This window comes from Mytilus californianus, unplaced genomic scaffold (assembly GCF_021869535.1).
Source record: "Mytilus californianus isolate M0D057914Y unplaced genomic scaffold, xbMytCali1.0.p SCAF_5, whole genome shotgun sequence".
NCBI lineage: Eukaryota > Metazoa > Mollusca > Bivalvia > Mytilida > Mytilidae > Mytilus > Mytilus californianus.
Genome location: NW_026262701.1, coordinates 39,274,071 through 39,289,469, shown reverse-complemented (window position 1 = coordinate 39,289,469; position 15,399 = coordinate 39,274,071). Strand labels below are relative to the sequence as shown.

The window sequence follows — 15,399 nt, the reverse complement described above, 5'->3', positions numbered from 1 at the left end:
CTGGTAGTATATTGGTAAAAAAGTAAAATAACAAAAATACCGAACTCCAAGGAAAATGCATATGGCAAAATCAAAATCATAAGCTCAAACACATCAAACTAATAGAAAACAGCTGTTCCTAACTTGGTACAGGCATTTCCTTGTGTAGAAAATTGCCAGAATTTGTAGGATGATGGGGTTCGATTCCTCACTGTGTGTTTGGTGTTTTGTTTGTCATTTTCAGCATGCTCATAATTACCTTGTTTTTTTAAATAATATAAGTTGATTTTTTTTTATAATATTCTTTAAGTATGGTTGCACATGTAATGAACTTTCCATCATCTACAAGGGAAAAAACAAATATCAAGGAACAACATTTTTATTTTCATTTTGACAAAAAAAGGTAGGTCTCATTTATATTAAAAATACGCAAGTAACTCGCGTCATCATTCCTATGAATACATTACAAATCTTTAAAATATTATTTGAGTAACATTCAACAACAATAAGGAGTACATTTTATCTTTAAAAAAGGTTAAAAAATATTTCTAGGTTGCCTTTTCCTCGCGATTATATATTTTTATCATTAAAATGGTTTTATAATAACCAATTTATCATATTCTTATGATTGTATTTTTCTTTCCATTGTAATCATTTTGCATTGTACGGCTTTACCTGTAAGTATTTTAACACCCCCTACTGTCTGCTGGTTGGTTCTTGGTTCAGTTCTGGCTAGCGCCAATTTCTCAATTTCAGCCTTGCTAGGCGGCTCCTTAAATCTGGGCTTTTTTGCTGGCGGGTCTTGGGTTACATGTATATGTACATTTCATCATCACTTTTTTCAAAAAAACCTGTTTACCACTACGATTTTAGCGTAATTTTTACGTTTTTTGGCACGCAAATTACGCCAAAATAGGTAATTTCTATGCTTTCAAAGATGTTACAGAAAAAAAATGGCAGTATGTAATTTGAGTCCAAAGAAAGTTATCCGAACGTAAAACTGAGTCTTTGTCTTTTACGCGCTTGATAATAATTATAAAGCTATATCTTGCAAACGCTCTGGTGATCGTGACTTTCAAGTTTGATACTTGGCGCGATGCCGAAACGAAAGTATCATGGATTGAACGTTGAAGGGGGAATGGAAAAGACAAACATAAGAAGCTTTGTCAGCGTTTAAGGCAGGAATATGCTGCGATTTGGAAGTGTCTCGATTCATCCAAGAAGGCAGATCAACACATACATTGCGGGTTATGCCGAACGGACTTTTTATGTTCGCAAAATCTAGTCATTGTTGTTTTACTGAATTATTATCAAAAGTTTGAATTAATGATTTAAACTGTTCAAACGTTTTGAATTAGTTACATATATTGTGATGCCAGGCATATTTCAAAACGTTAATGCGATCAAGAGGTCAGAGAACGTAAATTTCCCGATGTTTGGACCACTGACAGACCGTAGTTGTATCCGAATTTACAATAGAATAAATTATTAAAATTTAAGAAGAAAACATATATTGTATTCAATATTATTAATCCTATTGAATTTATGTATTTTGTATCTTCAAAACATGACTCTCCAAGCCCAGAATGCAGGATTCTGCATCTACTCTTTCAAAAATGTTATGGGGTCATGAGACCCTCCTGGAAAGTTGGCGGCGCGTTGCGCCGCTCATCGGTTAAAGTACTTTGTGGAGACTTGTAAAAAAACTAAAAACTACACCTAAATATTGAAAACTACACTTTCCAAATGTATAAACTACACTACTAGCTTAAACGGGGTAAACAGGTCTGCATCAATCTGGGACTGTTCACTTTTTAAAGATTATTAAAGATGGTCTCCTCTGTCAATTTTTAGAATACAGAACTGATAGCTACATCACATATTTCATGCCTGAACACTCTTTCTATTTCACCATTAGTTATAGGCCTAACAGCATTTTTTTCCATAAAGTGATCAGCAATCATATAAATTAATTCTTTATATTATACTCTTACTCCAATTTCAACGGAGATACTGTTGCATATGTGGTAGGGTAGAATTTAGTATATTTTTGTAATTGCTAATTTGTATATATTGATTAAATTTATTGGAATAAAATGATTTTCATACATCTGATATTATTAGTTACAAATTGAATGGTATTTAATTTGTTCAGTCTGGATACTGTTATACTGACCAATGTACCTGTTTGCCTATGTAACCTTGATTTCTATATTTAGAATCTTAATTAAGGCTATATTTCTATATGGATAGTGATTTTGGTCACATGTTTGATTTTTGAGGGAAATTTCTATTGATCTGGACACTCTCATTTCAACTGTCTTACATGTACTGAGCAGTTATATTTCATTATTCTGGAGTTTGTAAATTGCTTGATCTATACTGCTGTATTTACTGCTGTATCTTTGGGAATCTGAATTATTACTTTACAGGTCAGTTATATATACTTTTCTCACATTATTTTGATAGTCTTAGAGTTTTTAACAGAGTATGCAAGATTTGGTTAGATTGATTGATTGAATGGAGAAATGAATCTGTAGTGTGAATCTGACCTTCATGAATGATAAATACAATTAATTAACCATAAAATGCTTTAAAGTCATTAAAGATTGATATATGATTAAAATATTAAATAATCTTAAATAATAGATTATTATGGAGTGAAATGATATAAAACAGAAAGAAAGAGTTTTCTTGTGTATAAATAAGAAGTATCTAAATAGTTGAATATTCATTTTAAAACCTTTATTATGTTTTAGCATCTAAGGGAACAGAATTTTGTATGTTTAGTGTGTATTCATATAATGAAGTCATATTGTAGACATGGAACACATTAGTTATAAATTCATATTTATCTTCAGGTTAATATTTGATGTAGCCATACATATATGATGTACATAGTCTTGTGACCTTCAAATTAGCACTTGAGGTAAGCAAAGAGTTGTATTATGTAGTTTTATGATTTAGTTAATATTTTGCTTTGCTTAGTTGCTGCATGTAGATGTTTTAATGCTTTGCTGTTTTGCTTCATTTATTAATATTTATGAATTCATGTAGAGTATATTTTTTACATGGTAACAGAATATTTAGCAGTAAAGTTTATGAGATACATAAAGTAATACATGTAAGACACAAGTTTAAGTTGAGTCTTTGAGACAGAAAATATAGATGTAAAAGAGAAAGACAATATTATTTTACTTAGAATGTTATACAGTGCAATGTACTTGTTCATAAACATGTCAGAGTTATCTGTCTTTGCACTAGTATTTATAGTATTTTATAATTGTGTTTTGTAGGGTCTTTATATGAGACTACTGTTATTTTGTTGAAGTCCTAAGACCTTTAATAAAGAATCCTTACAATATTTACAACCGAGTGCTGTTATAATGATGCCTATTTCCACCCGGCTTCATATACATTTTTAGACTATGAGTCATCGCACATGTGCATTTACGGGGAGGTTTACTAAATGGACGGAACAGCCATAAAGAACGCTGCCGGTTTGATTGATTTTCATATTAATAGTTTTAAAAAGCTTACGGAGGGTAAATATAGGATGTTTTAACTACGATATATAGTAAATTTTATGTAAGCAGCTAAAACATAAATATTTTATTAGGATAAAAATAAAAATAACGAGAATGTAAACAGTAAGTTTGTTCGCATGTGTCAAAGTCATTTTGTGCTAATTAGGCCAAATCATATTAGAATTTTCGTTCAGGCTTTGTTCTTTCTTGCGTATTTGCTTGAAAGGGGATGTTAGTGTGATATATTTGTTATTATCGTTTCTGTTTCAAAATGAATTTTATTTTATTAATAATTATTTAGTTTCAATTATTTTGAAAAGAGAGGGTTGGCTACTTTAACGTCGAGCTATAATTGTTTAAAACTTGAAAAAGTACTAGGTCTGCGTCTCTAAAACAAAACAGGTATTGGGTAATGGTTTAGCTGAACACATTCTTTCTTCTATAGGAATCCTTCACGTTCATTTAGATGTACAAAATCATGGAACTTTCATTTGCAAAGTGTATTACAAACAAATTTCATAATCAAGACCATGAAATATAAATAAAAGCAACCGCATGGTAGGCAAGGGAAACGTGTATATACGTGATGTTATGGCAATGAAAATTTAGGCGAGAATCTTGAGGATCAATTCACGATTAAAAATACATGATTTTCATCTCATCACACATAAGTTATATGATTTTGATCAAAATTTATGTGTTTTCTTTTTATAGTCTTGTAATGCTTTGTTAAAACTTGACCGACGTAATTAACAAACTTCTAAGGATGACAAAAACTTGCCCTATTAGCTCCGTATGTGAAGTTGCGTACATATATCATTTAATTAGAAAGGTCTAGTATGATTAAAAAAAAGTAAATGGTATAAAAAAATATCGAACTAGGCAAACTCAAAAAGGGGAAATCCATAAAAATTGACAAAATCAAACGTTTCCAACCAACGGAGCGAAGGTAAAACAACTGTCATGTTCCTGACACTGGTGCAGGCATTTTCCGTAGAAAACGTGGGTTAATCCTGTTTTAATTTGATAGCTAGCTAAAGTTCCCATTTGTATGACAGTTGTTTATAGTTCCGTTATATTGTCAAAATTGAAATTGACAAAAGGAACCTTTAAATGATAACCAAATTCCCTCTAAGGTAAATTTTTCCTGAAGGAAATGGAAACTAAGTTTCTCAATAATTTCTTAATGTATGAACGGACAATTTTAGAAATGTATGTCAGTACCAAAGAACTAATTATTGAGCTGATGATACCATTGGGGACTAATAGTCTGCTAGCAGCGATATGACCCAGTGCTATAAAATATGAAAATAACACTTTGTAAGTGTTATGCGTCGGGAGATCGATGTTTTTTATCTTCCGATCGAGTCTGAAATCAAATAGAAGAAAATTCATAGCCAAACAAGATATCACATTTTTTGTTCCTGTGAATTTTAGTTCATATTAAAATCTATAAAAATACATGAATTTAATTTGAAAATTAAGAAATATTTTTGAAGTATGTTTTTTGCATTATGAATATTTAGAATAATTTTTGCATTTAACGAAGGGATAAAAATATTCGGAAAATGTATGTCTCATTTTGGCACATGAATGTCAGTCACGACCAACTGTTTCAATGATACATAATTGAATTGAGGACGGATGTTCGAATTGTTTAAAATCGTTTTGTGCTTTTAGAGCAGGAAGAGTTTATTTGATATTTTTTGTTTTATGATACTTTAGTCAATATAATTTTGTTCATTAATTCAAAATGAGGAAACAAATAACGCATTGTCATTTATTCCTTAATGAAAGCTAGAGGATTTTATGATTTGTTTTCTTTTCCAAAAACTAACTGTCCAGATAGACGCTCTGGGTGTGTTGGGAGTTTGTAATGTTGATTTTCATTTTTTTAAAAGGTAGGTTTGTTTTAAGATCTAACATTTTTTGCATTTGTTGTTATATTTGGATTCGCTTTAAGTTTGGTTTTTTCGTAATAATTATCTAATTATCCCGAAAAGAAAGAAGAACAGACTTTGTGTTCACTGAATGATTGTCCCATTCTCCAATTACATTACGTTTCTTTCATTTTCCCCCCAGGTATAACAATTTTTTTCTTCACTTTTCTTCTATATTATAGTAATACTTATAAATAAATCTAGTAAAATGCAAAATACGAAAACAAATTTAATGTTGAATCAGGCTTCATTCGGATTTTTGACATAATACATACTTCAAATAAACCCAGTTTCTTAAAGTCATGTCATTTAAGTGGGTGTAGATATAACACAACATTTGAAAGGTGTTTTGTTTTAAATGAACAATGTAGAAAAAAAATATATAAAAACCTTATGATAATTAGTGAAAGTTTTCAGTTAATTGAATTTTAGACGTGGTCATTTCCGATTTTGCAGTATAAGTTAAGTATGTAACTTAACAAACAATTAAGTGTTACCGTCAACCTAAAAGGTCATCAAAATGCCGTGACATGCTTGTGAGTTCCGAATTTGATATAGATAGACATCATCACTATGATAGGGGTACTGTGTCCACTCACGTTTTGTATAAGATGGTTAATTTTGTATTTGAAATAAGAAGTGTGAACCTTACCATTTGATCGAAAACCAAATAATTGGTATTATTTGAATGGGGCACGTATTTTGTTAAAATATTTATAGGAAAATTGTTATTATAACTATTTCGTTCAAATGAAATAAATATTTCGATCAAACAAAAAACATATTTCGATCGAACAACATACATATTTCGATCGAACAAAAATATATTAAGAAAAGACAACATAATAATCTTTCGAGGAAGCTTAACAATCATCTGTAAGTTCTAATATATACTGAGTAACCTTTCGTGAAAATATCAAGACGCTAGTGTACTTCTCTTTTTACGTTATAGTGTTTAATATGTTGCCTCAAATATTAATATAGCTCACTTTGTATAATAATTATGTATATTTAAGAATAGTTGTACCAAAGTATATGGTTTGTATTCAATCATTTACAAGCTGCCATTGTACATCTTTTTTTGAATTGGACTTTCAGCATTATTAGTACAATTCATAGACAGTAAAACCGGAAGCAGTACCAATGGTGAAGACATTAATTTATTTTCGTGTGTTGGATGTACAGTGGTCATTGATTGTGCTCTAAACAAAATAGTTAGCGATCCTGTGTGGTCACGTAATGGTAAATCAATTTTCATACACGGCGATAGACTACAAATTGCGAAAGAAAACAAATTGAATTTGCAAATATCAGATCTAGTTAAGTCAGACACTGCTAAATACTGTTGTTTAGCGATCACCAACAGAAACGTATCTAAGGAGTACTGCACATCGCTTGAGATAATTGGTAAGTATATGAATGAAAAGAGATATGCCTGTTTGATAAACAGTAAAATGTTCATTTTATATACAAAAAGCGACCAAAATTAACATTTAAATATCTGGCATTTATCAGACCATAACGGAGCTAGAAATGCCACGTCAGCATGATAAATACAAAATGAACAAATACACTGTATCATTATAGTGATATAACCTGCCACATCCACCATATTAAAAGAAATCTTTCATTTGATATAAAACAATTAAAACCTTTCACAGAATAACACGTGAATAAACAATGCATATCATTGTAATAAAGTATCAGAATTTCGTGCGTATTTTAGGACTAGACGCCATCCAATAACCATCAAGATGAGTTCCAAAAGCTGTCGATGGTCATGTTGTCCAATATAGACATAAATATAAATAGACAGCAATCGAATGCACTTTTTCTTTGTTTGATGTTATGGCCTAGACTTATGAATATGTAGATCATCGTTTTATCTGTATAAGAATGATTTTGTGTAGCCCGAGTCAGACTACGAAATGGTAGCTTTCTGGTAGCTACTTTGTTATATTATTCAATTTAGTCTTTGCTTTCTTTTTAATATCTGAACGTGAAAAAAAAAATGCACACCTGATATCCAAATAAGAGTCAAATTAAAGGTTTCATCCATACAGAAACAAATGAGATCGTAGTTAACCTATGTAGTTATAAACCTGACAGCATTCAGCTCAAACACAACAGGCATAAAATCATACTCAAGTGTCGACTGCAGAACTTCAAACATTTATCTTAAAATTCACACTTTCACGGATATTAACGTCGTCATATCGAGGAGCGTTTAATTTAGTGATTTTGTAATAGTTTAGTTCAGTTAGACATGATTGTGTTAATTGTTTTTAATAATAAATGACTAAATATAAACATTCTGATGTTTTGCGAAAGGATTTTCCGAACACGAATTCAAGCTGGTTATTATATTTGTTTATAGCTAATATATAAGTAAGTTCAAATTTATATCATATAGTTAATAATTTGACACAAAATAATGCTTGCATAGGAAAAATTAAAAGTTGCCTTCATGTTTACTTACTATAAAAAATAGATTTGTTTACTTTCTGTTACATCGCATATTTCGTTATAGTATACAATTGCCGTCATATTTTTCGAAAACAAAGCTACTTTTGCACATAATTTAAGATTACTAACAATTCACTGTCATGGTTTGTTTCAGTAGTGTCATGGTTTAGTTCATGTTCGACATGGTTCGGTTCTGTGCTCTTCTCGTGTATGAAGAGAAAGTAACGATGAAGTAAACATACATTATACAACTATTGAAAAACTGTAAAACAACACTAATTTTCGCGGATATTATTTTGTCACGTTTTCTTTTTACCTATTCCATTCTACTTCGCAACAATATTTGTCACCATTTTCTAATGTTGTTTTGTTTATATACGAATGATTTAAGTTTCACATATTGACCTTGATTTCCTACTCGCAAAAAATAAATCGCTCTTGAAAATGATTGTTAACAGAAAATCTAATATAGTCTAGTGACATTTACCAAAAACATTTATTTTAATTTACCCGCCTAACATACGGCTAATTATATACCATTCGAAAGCATATCATCTGTACTATCTTTTTTGCCCGGTTGTCAAATATTCGTACGGTGCAGTTTCTGTAAAATCACGACGAAAGGTCAAGGACGGACAATTTCTTATTTTGCAAGACGTCAGAATTTTTGCACATTTTGTCTTTTAAATAATAAAATTATGTATGGAATTTGACAAAACTTTTAAAACAGAGACTATTAGTCAATTATCAAACGCACTTTAAAATATTACTGACGTATTTTTAATAAATAGCGCCTTTTACCAGAATATCCATCGACAATGAAAAAATGAGTGAAAACCAAAATATTCGTTTGTGATTCAATTATTAATCACCATAAAACCAAATAAAATATCTAATTTAGTACTAGTGAAATTTTTGACATCGTAATATTACTGCAATCATGCTTCCTGCTAGTTACACAGCCATCATAACAACCCATACAGTTGCCCGAAATACCACCATCTGCAAAAAAGATAGCTTTTAGCTGTTTTACGTTAAAATAGAATTGTATGGAGTCATATTAGGTTAAAGAAACGCATTAATAAAATGTAAAAATATTTGAAGGCAATAATTAACGTGGGATTCATGCTTGTAAGGGGAATTAATGTAGCTAATCTTTGACATTTTGATATGTAGTTTAGTTGCCAGCCTGTTAAAACTTTTCCGTCTTTTCTTGTTATTTTGTTTCTATTTTCATGATTATAAATAAAAGAAATAATGGACTTTATATATTTATATTAAGCTAGCCCCAAAAAACTCAATACATAAATTGATCATTACAGAGTAAGTAAATAAACAAAAAGTTGAATTTTTAATATTTCTCTGATACAATTAGAAACATTGTTTTGCTGGTTGCTTCATCTGCATCGTGTATTGACGAAAAAAGTCAAAAACTATTATCTTTTAGACACTGAAAATATTATTTGTGCCTGTTCGAAGTAGGAAACAATATCAAACTACGTAATTTTCTTGTAAAAAAATTACATGTTGCAGTTACATGTTGTATTTGGAAAAACCTTTAAGTTTTTTGTTCCCCAATGCTCTTCAACTTCGTACATTATTTGGCTTTTTTATCGTTTTTGATTCGAGCGTTACTAATGTGTCTTTTGTAGACAAAACGCGCATCTGGCGTACAAAATAAAAGCCTGGTATCTATGATGAGTTTATTTACAACCACTGGGTCGATGACACTGCTAGTGGGGGTTTCCTACCCGATGGTATCACCAACCCTGTAGTCAGCACTTCTGCGTTGACACGAATCATCACTGATATGGTCATAATTATTAATTAACTGTTTACAAAACATTGCATTTTTCGAAATACTACAGATGTTGTACCCCAGGAATAGATAACCTTAACTGTATTTGGCAAAACCTTTCGGAATTGCTAGTCCTCAATGCTCTTCAACTTTGTGCTTTATTTGGTCTATTTATCTTTTTGATTTGAGCATCACTGATGAGTCTTTTGTAGACAAAAAGGGCATCTGGCGTACAACATTTTCAACTTGGTACCTATGAGTAGTATATTTACATTAACTCTCAGTCTATATCTTTTGGTTTGAAAATTTGTGCAATTCGCAATAATTAGAGTTATAATTAGACTTCCTAAAAAAAATAAATTATTACATGTAGAATAAATAGTTATATAGAATGACATTACTGTGTAGGTGTCACACCAACAATTCAACCAATCATCATCAAGAAAGTTTTCATAAAAGTAATCAACCGCTGACAAAACATAGCTATTTTCATATTGCTGCGTTAAGCTCTCAGTTGTTGACCTGGCAGCGATTTTATGGTGATTTTACACTTTATTTTCATACTAGTGAAAATCAAGGTTAATTCTATTCGCGTCATTTTTCTAATCTCGAAAGTCACGTAAACAAATTTGTTGTCATAATTAATTGATTTTTTTTTACATTACAATGCTTTGCATGCTATAATCTGTTCATTTGGTTTTCTAATTGTGCGAAGATCTCATGTCAGCAATAAGTGTCTGATATTATTTGACATAAACAAAAAAACCATATAAAATGATGTGTTAAAATGGGAGAGAAAAAAAAGCGTTAAAAACTGCTGGACTGTAATGGTGAATTCCTTGTTTTTAACAATATTTGAACGTGTTAATCATGAATAAAATCCCTTCATGTATAATCTCCGTATGTGCATTGAACTTCACTAAAATTTACCAAGCGATATAGGATTAGTATTGCTCATTACAAAATGTTTTAGGCTAATGGCTGAACATATGAATGGAAAGAACAAAAACAAGTGGGCGTAGGGACTAGATGATTTCTAAATTTCCGAACAACACACATATGATACCATGAACAATGCGATAAAAGTAGGACAAACAACAGTCCTTAAAAACACTACACCAAAATGTACATACACTAACTTAAACTGGTGGTGATTGAAGTTGCTCATGAAGGGTAATCAATATTCCACAATACCAATTTCGGTCATATTTGATAAAACAACTATATACTAAATAAGTATGTAATAATATGCTAACATAAAAAATAGCCGGATTTGTGATAGTAAAGCCCGTGGTGCTAACAGTATTCATTCCAATATTGAAAAATGTTGAACCAAAATAAACGTCTCAATATGTCTTCCTCTTCCGACATCGAAAATCAAATATTTTACTGTATATATACCTTGTATATTCCTTAAGCACTTTTTAAAAATAATTATGTTAAATTATTTTCTCCTCATATTGAATACAATCGATGTGTTATCTAAACAATGAAAAACAAAATGATCCCTTTTCGCAGATGGTGGTATTTAGGGCAACTGCAAAAGCTTCATTAGAAGGTTGATTCATGACATATTATAATATTGATAGCAGTTAAAAATGACGGAATAAAATCCCTTCACCTATAAACGATACATTTATTTATTTTTTGATATAAAAGTATTGATACCTAAAAAAAAGTTTTAATTTAGCGCAATTTTATCATTTTTGAAGGATTTTTTAAAAATTATTATTTTCTGAAAATATTGAGCAATAAACATTTTAATGTGCATTCGATTTGGAATTTAAGTATTCTGTTCTACTATGTTCATTTTATTTTTAGAAAATAATTATCATATAAGAACCAGCAAGGCATTTTTTTCAATTCTTGCGAAATTTCAGAATGTTTATTCTTGACCTTTAACCTTGATTTAACAAACATTGCACCGTACGAATTATTGACGACCGGGCTAAACAGAAAGATCAGATAATAAGCTTTCGAATGATAAATAATATAGCCGTATGTTAAGTGGGTGCATTAAAGTCGTTAACTAAGCGTCTTTTTGAAAAATTTCACTCGCCTAATATATAAGCATTATATAATACGCATGTATAAAAAAGTCACGTGGAAAATATACTATTGCGTTTCAATGGTGATTTTCTTCAAATATTGTTTCATTTGGAATTTAAAAAAGGACCTACGAAATAACTTAGTAATATATAACAAGTAGACGTGGTATGATTGCCCATGAGACAACTATCCAACCGAGCACAAATTATGTAGATGTCAGCAACTATAGGTCGCCATACGGCCTTCAACAATGAGCAAGACTCATACCGCATAGCAAGTTATAACAGGCCCCGACAAAACTAAATGTAATACAATTTAAATGATAAAACCAAATGCCTGATTTATGTACAAAACTACAAACAAAAATCAAACACTCTTAAACAATATGGCAATTTGCGCTTTAAACTTTAATACATTTGAATCAAAGTGACCAGACATTTGCGCTTTTTACCCATGAATGTTTACCTGTAATCTTAACCAAATTTTTACCATAGGCAAGGGATGATATTCACACATGTTTTGAAAGTCAATCCGTAGAGACCACAAAATCGCAAAAGTTGTATATAAGTGAAACATAGATAAAACGTTATTATTATGGATGGTACATTCAAAATTTTGCAATAAATAGTTTATGCAACCTTATTACATCAGTGGATTAAAAATGGAAACTATATTGAGTAGATTCCTTTTATGTTCATTCTATTGTCTGGAAATTCCTATAAACTCTTCAATCATAGTGTATCTAAGATTTTTTTTAATTTTTTGAGACTGAAAGTAATTTTTTTAACAATCTGCTGTTTATGTTGACTTTGAAGAACAAGTCATGGCAGTTATAAGAATACTACTTTCATCGGCCCACTTGAAGTGTATTCATCGGACAAAAGCATAATGGCGAAATATTTTGTAATTCTGACTTTCCATGTGTCGAATTTGAAATTTTTTAACCATTTATCTCTATTTTAAAAAACGAAACAATTATATATATTTGTGAATACTTTAATCTCTTTTTTTGACAAGCAGTTCTATCAATTTTTTTTAAAGTGCGATGGTTATATGTAAATTCATCTTAACTTTAAGCTGTATATTATTATTAGAATTTGTGTTTTTTTATATTAATGATTTTAAAACTTTTAAACATGATAAAAAATAACTCACATGTTAAGTTTATAAAGCTCAGATGTCCTGTGAAAAAGGGCAAATGTCCTGTAGAAAAATCGCAAACGTCCCGCGGCGCATGATATACAGTAAAAAAAAAAATGAGAGCAACTTCATTAAAGGCTATCTTTATATGAGTGTATCTAGAAATTTGAATAAGCGTTTCAATCATATTTGATATGTACAATTTTTCATACTAAATACTAGATCGACTGAGATTTTTTTTTTTATTCTTGAAACGTTATTACATCAAACAAAATCCAAACGGAATAAGCGAAACTATACGATACATTTATACAATATGAAAAAAATATTATCGTTTTTATTCATTCGTAAATAATATTGATAAAAATGGACATTGTATTGACCTAATTCTACTTCTAAATTGTGATATTTCAGATATTTAAATTCGGAACTTTGTAAGTAATTGACAACTTATAAAATTGTTCGAAAATCAGATTTACACTTTCAACTTAATTTCATTTTATAGTTTATTTTAAAACAAAAACAGTTTTAACTGTTGCCCATGTTAAACTTTTGTCCCGTTCAGTTAATAGCGTTTCTGCAGTCATGTTCTGTACATTTACCGTTAGCAAACCGTTTTACTGATTCCATGCACAATTTTACGGAATATTTGGTTTTCATTGCTCTTCAACTTCAATGTTTTAGACTTCAAAATGTTTAGATGCGAGCACCACCGACGAGTCACAAACATATTCGATTTTGTTTTTCATATTCACGAAATTAGGATTTTTAGGGGAACTTGTGCACCTTAGTCTTATGTCCGTTTTTAATTTATTTGCAACTTTATAGACTAGTGGCGATTTAGAGATTGACATATAGACAGCTGTCTTTTGTTGAAGACTGTATGTATGGTGCACTCTCGATATCGTTTGTTTAGTTTTGTTATTGGGTTACTATATCATTACTGGCGTATAACTCCCACATCTCCTTTTATTTATCATCGACATAATCTGGTTCAAAATAAAAACAACAGATTTATAGCTTTCTAGAACACAAGTAGATTTTTTAAAATTTGACGAGCTTGTACTTTCTGCAACTTCAAATAGACGTCTTTAACCTTTTGTAGTGATGCCGCTCACGATATCTGTAAATCCCCGACACAGTCCATAATTGACACACGGAGAAAAGGTTCTAGGTGAACCAAAAGCAAGGCTTTCTGTTTTTGTAATTTGGTTTACTTAATGCCAGTTCAACAGGGCTTTGCTTATATAAACGTTATCTTAGAAAACACACAAAAAGTTAGAATGTTTTACAAGCGCCTTCAAACAAACTAACAATATTAAGAAAACAATGTATTTATTTGGATCCAAACAAAAAAAGAGTAAAAATAACACAAATATCGAACTCCAATGAAAATGTATAACGTCCCTTCAAAAATGACAAAATTGAAAGCTCAAACACATCAAACGAATGAAAAACAACTGTCATAATCCTGACTTGGTACAGGCATGTACTTTGTAGAAAATGGTGGATTACACCTGGTTTTATAGGAAGCTGAACCTCTAGCTTGTATGACTGTCGGATCAAATTCTATTATATTTACAACAATGTGTGAACAATACAAACAGACATAATAGGTACATATGCCAAAAATAGGGGCACAGCAGTCAACACTGTGTTATAATCTTAATGACTGTAAAACAAACAACAATGCTAGGTGTTACATCCGATAAAGGGTGCCAACTGGAAGAAGGTTATAGATCGTATTTTGGTTGCAAATTTCTTTTACCAGTATTTCAAAAATATTTTATACAAGTGTTTATAACACATTCTATTATATTTAAGAAAAAATGGAAACGCATTTTATTTTAAACTAATTTCTTTCGTCGGCAACATAGTTTTTATACATGAGTAAAAATTAGCTATACAACCAGGTTTAATCCACCATTTTCTACACAAGGAAAGGCCTGTACCACGTCAGGAATATGACAGTTCTTTTCCTTTCTTTTGATGTGTTTGAGCTTTTGAGTTTGCCACTAGATAAAGGTCTTTCCGTTTTGAATTTTTCTTGGAGTTCGGTAATTTTGCTATTTAACATTTTTTTTTGAAAACGCATTTGTATTGTATTTATTATTTATGTTCGTTTGTTTGTTTTAATTCTGTTATAACATTTAACTTTGTAGAACTACAAATCCTGCCGAATGAAACAATAGTTGGTACTAACGGTAGTATTATTAATGTCACATGTTCGATTAAGAATAATATTCCAGGAGCAAAGAACATTTCGTGGATACGAAATGGTAAACTGGTCAGTTCTAACACCTCAAATATCTTAACCGTTACGTTTTTACTCACCACAGAAGTTAACGAACAGAATCTAAAATGCAAAGCAGACCTTGATTGCATTGATATGCCACTTGAGCAGGACGTCAAATTCAATGTTACCTGTAAGTACAGTAGGTAGTTCTATAACACATATTACTAAGTTTGGGAAACATTTCCTGGTTAATTTAAAGGAAAG

General features: G+C 30.6%; 1 protein-coding gene and 1 long non-coding RNA gene across 2 annotated transcripts in view; one reads left to right on the top strand and one right to left on the bottom strand.

Annotated features, from left to right (window-relative positions):
- Positions 1–15,399, bottom strand: part of LOC127701903 (uncharacterized) — a 231,899-nt gene that overhangs the window by 167,102 nt on the left and 49,398 nt on the right. The window lies entirely within an intron of this gene.
- LOC127701916 (uncharacterized) lies at positions 5,267–15,170 on the top strand. The gene is made up of 3 exons (XR_007982253.1): positions 5,267–5,407; positions 6,545–6,853; positions 15,062–15,170. It is a non-coding gene; the product is annotated as an uncharacterized LOC127701916 (long non-coding RNA).